Source organism: Palaemon carinicauda, chromosome 3 (assembly GCF_036898095.1).
Source record: "Palaemon carinicauda isolate YSFRI2023 chromosome 3, ASM3689809v2, whole genome shotgun sequence".
NCBI lineage: Eukaryota > Metazoa > Arthropoda > Malacostraca > Decapoda > Palaemonidae > Palaemon > Palaemon carinicauda.
The window spans coordinates 165,527,004-165,532,505 of NC_090727.1; positions in this window are offsets into that span (position 1 = coordinate 165,527,004).

Sequence of the window (5,502 nt, forward strand, 5' to 3'; positions counted from 1 at the left end):
TTTTTTTTCTTTTTTTTTTATACAATACTTTTTGTTTTTGCTAATTAGTTATGGAAAATCATAGAGAATTACCTGTGAATAAGATGATATGCATCTATAAAAAAAATTGTATAAATAAAGACATGTATGAAATGCCACTGTAATTGTAAATATCGTCGTTATTAGCTATTTTATCTTAGAAATATGAGATTCACTTCACTCAGCTAGGTAAATAGGATGATTACTATTCTAGTTCTAAATTGCTTTCACTGATAAGCATTTTTCCTATTATACAAAATATCCATCGTTGTAATAAACATTAATTGAACAGTTGGCGCATATTATTATAACTTTTGGTACTTAATAAAATCAAATACCAGTTGATGAAATAGAGTAAAATTAATGAGGCTTTCTAACGCTTTCATCTGAATACGTAAAAAGAAAAATATGTAAAGATTAAAACAAATAATTGCTTAAAATTTTATTTAAGTAGCATGACTTTTCATTTTCTTTTCCCGATAAGATATGCAGACACAAAAACAGCAATTTTTTCACTATATCTTACGCAGAACAACTAACAATTATATAAACTATCAAATGCTGAACATGAAATGCTATACTGCCAGAAGTCACGCAGTTCACATGCTGAGAAGAAAAAAAATTTGTTCAGTAATATTAAGTCTGAATTCGGTGTTACCTATAATTGAAAAGCTATTTTCGGAAAGTGAGACTTTTTTTAGCTTTGTTTAAACAGGATTTTGCATCTGAACAAAAGTGGTAATTTTCAAGTTCTTGTTTTACAGGTAATGAAGGTTTATGGTTGTACGCCATGCTATTATAGTTTATTCACAGTTTGTTATTTAACAAAACTGACACTGTACTAAAAACCTGTTATTCATTTCCCAACTTTGCTATTAAAAGTAACTTATGAACAGGCAGTTGAATCGATGAAACTTCAGAAGTTCAAACTTGCAGTGAATGCTTTTGTTTTGAACAGATTGACGCCATTTTTATCTTTATTGTTTATATTTTATTTTAAGGTTGTTACTGATATTAAGCTATTTTATATTTTTGTTGGTACTTCACTTATTTCCTGTCCTCACTATACTATTCTCTCTGTTTGTGCCCTTGTCCTTGTAGCATCCTCCCAAATTAAGTTTGTAGCCTAGCTATTAATAATAACAATAATACTAATGGCAACAATAATTCCATTTATTTCAGCAACCTCCACAGTGCCTCTCTATTCATTATACCATAAACTTTATGAGGTCCCTGTACGTTTGGTACAGGGACCTCATAAACTTTTCCCTTTCAAACTTCACACATAACAGTTTCATAGAAAACACTTGATCTCTGTACAACACTATCTTCTTTGTCCATAAATATTCCAGTCAGTTGCCCTCTCTTCCTCCATCTTCTTTGTCCATAAATATTCCAGTCAGTTGCCCTCTCTTCCTCCATCTTCTTTGTCCATAAATATTCCAGTCAGTTGCCCTCTCTTCCTCCATCTTCTTTGTCCATAAATATTCCAGTCAGTTGCCCTCTCTTCCTCCATCTTCTTTGTCCATAAATATTCCAGTCAGTTGCCCTCTCTTCCTCCATCTTCTTTGTCCATAAATATTCCAGTCAGTTGCCCTCTCTTCCTCCATCTTCTTTGTCCATAAATATTCCAGTCAGTTGCCCTCTCTTCCTCCATCTTCTTTGTCCATAAATATTCCAGTCAGTTGCCCTCTCTTCCTCCATCTTCTTTGTCCATAAATATTCCAGTCAGTTGCCCTCTCTTCCTCCATCTTCTTTGTCCATAAATATTCCAGTCAGTTGCCCTCTCTTCCTCCATCTTCTTTGTCCATAAATATTCCAGTCAGTTGCCCTCTCTTCCTCCATCTTCTTTGTCCATAAATATTCCAGTCAGTTGCCCTCTCTTCCTCCATCTTCTTTGTCCATAAATATTCCAGTCAGTTGCCCTCTCTTCCTCCATCTTCTTTGTCCATAAATATTCCAGTCAGTTGCCCTCTCTTCCTCCATCTTCTTTGTCCATAAATATTCCAGTCAGTTGCCCTCTCTTCCTCCATCTTCTTTGTCCATAAATATTCCAGTCAGTTGCCCTCTCTTCCTCCATCTTCTTTGTCCATAAATATTCCAGTCAGTTGCCCTCTCTTCCTCCATCTTCTTTGTCCATAAATATTCCAGTCAGTTGCCCTCTCTTCCTCCATCTTCTTTGTCCATAAATATTCCAGTCAGTTGCCCTCTCTTCCTCCATCTTCTTTGTCCATAAATATTCCAGTCAGTTGCCCTCTCTTCCTCCATCTTCTTTGTCCATAAATATTCCAGTCAGTTGCCCTCTCTTCCTCCATCTTCTTTGTCCATAAATATTCCAGTCAGTTGCCCTCTCTTCCTCCATCTTCTTTGTCCATAAATATTCCAGTCAGTTGCCCTCTCTTCCTCCATCTTCTTTGTCCATAAATATTCCAGTCAGTTGCCCTCTCTTCCTCCATCTTCTTTGTCCATAAATATTCCAGTCAGTTGCCCTCTCTTCCTCCATCTTCTTTGTCCATAAATATTCCAGTCAGTTGCCCTCTCTTCCTCCATCTTCTTTGTCCATAAATATTCCAGTCAGTTGCCCTCTCTTCCTCCATCTTCTTTGTCCATAAATATTCCAGTCAGTTGCCCTCTCTTCCTCCATCTTCTTTGTCCATAAATATTCCAGTCAGTTGCCCTCTCTTCCTCCATCTTCTTTGTCCATAAATATTCCAGTCAGTTGCCCTCTCTTCCTCCATCTTCTTTGTCCATAAATATTCCAGTCAGTTGCCCTCTCTTCCTCCATCTTCTTTGTCCATAAATATTCCAGTCAGTTGCCCTCTCTTCCTCCATCTTCTTTGTCCATAAATATTCCAGTCAGTTGCCCTCTCTTCCTCCATCTTCTTTGTCCATAAATATTCCAGTCAGTTGCCCTCTCTTCCTCCATCTTCTTTGTCCATAAATATTCCAGTCAGTTGCCCTCTCTTCCTCCATCTTCTTTGTCCATAAATATTCCAGTCAGTTGCCCTCTCTTCCTCCATCTTCTTTGTCCATAAATATTCCAGTCAGTTGCCCTCTCTTCCTCCATCTTCTTTGTCCATAAATATTCCAGTCAGTTGCCCTCTCTTCCTCCATCTTCTTTGTCCATAAATATTCCAGTCAGTTGCCCTCTCTTCCTCCATCTTCTTCGTCCATAAATATTCCAGTCAGTTGCCCTCTCTTCCTCCATCTTCTTCGTCCATAAATATTCCAGTCAGTTGCCCTCTCTTCCATCTTCTTCGTCCATAAATATTCCAGTCAGTTGCCCTCTCTTCCATCTTCTCTATCCATAAATATTCCAGTCAGTTGCCCTCTCTTCCATCTTCTTCGTCCATAAGTATTCCAGTCAGTTGTCCTCTCTTCCATCTTCTTTATCCATAAATATTCCAGTCAGTTGCCCTCTCTTCCATCTTCTTTATCCATAAATATTCCAGTCAGTTGCCCTCTCTTCCAGCTTCTTTATCCATAAATATTCCAGTCAGTTGCCATCTCTTCCATCTTCTTTATCCGTAAATATTTCAGTCAGTTGCCCTCTCTTCCAGCTTCTTCATCCATAAATATTCCAGTCAGTTTCCATCTCTTCCATCTTCTTTATCCGTAAATATTCCAGTCAGTTGCCCTCTCTTCCATCTTCTTTATTCATACATATTCCAGTCAGTTGCCAACACCTCCATCTTTTTTATCCGTAAATATTCCAGTCAGTTGCCATCTCTTCCTACTTCTTTATCCGTAAATATTCCAATCAGTTGCAATCTCTTCCACCTTCTTTATCCATAAATATTCCACTCAGTTGCAATCTCCTCCATCTTCTTTATCCATAAATATTCCAATTAGTTGCCATCTCTTCCATCTTATTTATCTATAAATTTTCCAGTCAGTTGCCATCTCTTCCATCTTCTTTATCCATTAATGTCCTCGTCAGGTGCCAACGCTTCCATCTTCTTTATCCATAAATATTCCAGTCAGTTGCCATCTCTTCCAACTTCTTTATCCGTAAATATTCCAATCAGTTGCAATCTCTTCCACCTTCTTTATCCATAAATATTCCACTCAGTTGCAATCTCTTCCATCTTCTTTATCCATAAATATTCCAATTAGTTGCCATCTCTTCCATCTTATTTATCTATAAATTTTCCAGTCAGTTGCCATCTCTTCCATCTTCTTTATCCATTAATGTCCTCGTCAGGTGCCAACGCTTCCATCTTCTTTATCCATAAATATTCCAGTTAGTTGCCATCTCTTCCATCTTATTTATCCATAGATATTCCTGTCAGTTGCCGTCTCTTCCATCTTATTTATCCATAGATATTCTTGTCAGTTGCCATTTCTTCCATCTTCTTTATCCATAGATATTCCAGTCTGTCGCCAACTCTTCCATTTTCTGTATCCATAAATATTCCAGTCAGTTGCCATCTCTTCCATATTCTTTATCCATAAATATTCCAGTCAGTTGCCAACTCTTCCATCTTCTTTATCCGCAATTATTCCAGCCAGTGGCCATCTCTTCCATCTGCTTTATCCATATATATTCCAATCAGTTACCATCTCTTCCATCTTCTTCATCCATAAATATTCCAATTAGTTGCCATCTCTTCCATCGTCTTTATCCATAGATATTCCAATCAGTTGCCATCTCTTCCATCTTCTTTATCCATAAATTTTCCTGTCAGTTGCCATCTCTTCCATCTTCTTTATCCATAAATATTCCAGTCAGTTGCCAACTCTTCCATCTTCTTTATCCATAAATATTCCAGTCAGTTGACATCTCTTCCATCTTCTTTATCCATAAATATTCCAGTCAGTTGCCATCTCTTCCAACTTCTTTATCCGTAAATATTCCAATCAGTTGCAATCTCTTCGACCTTCTTTATCCATAAATATTCCAATCAGTTACCATCTCTTCCATCTTCTTTATACATAAATATTCCAGGCAGTTACCATCTCTTCCATCTTCTTTATCCATAGATATTCCAATCAGTTGCCATCTCTTCCATCTTCTTTATCCATAAATTTTCCAGTCAGTTGCCATCTCCCATCTTCTCTATCCATAAATATTCCAGTCAGTTGCCATCTCTTTCATCTTCTTTATCCATAAATATTCCAGTCAGTTGCCATATTTTATATCTTTATCATTAAATATTCCAGTCAGTTGTCAACTCTTCCATCTTGTTTATCCATAAATATTCCGGTCAGTTACCCACTCTTCATCTCTTTTATCCATAATTATTCCAGTCAGTTGCCATCTCTTCCATATTCTTTATCCTTAAATATTCCAGTCAGTTGCCATCTCTTCCATCTTCTTTATCCTTAAATATTCCAGTCAGTTGCCATCTCTTCCATCTTCTTTATCCTTGAATATTCCAGTCAGTTGTCAACTCTCCCATCTTCTTTATCCATCACTTGTCTGACCAATGCGGATTGTTAATGGTGAGAGATTTTCGTCGGAACGCTCACAGCATACCAACC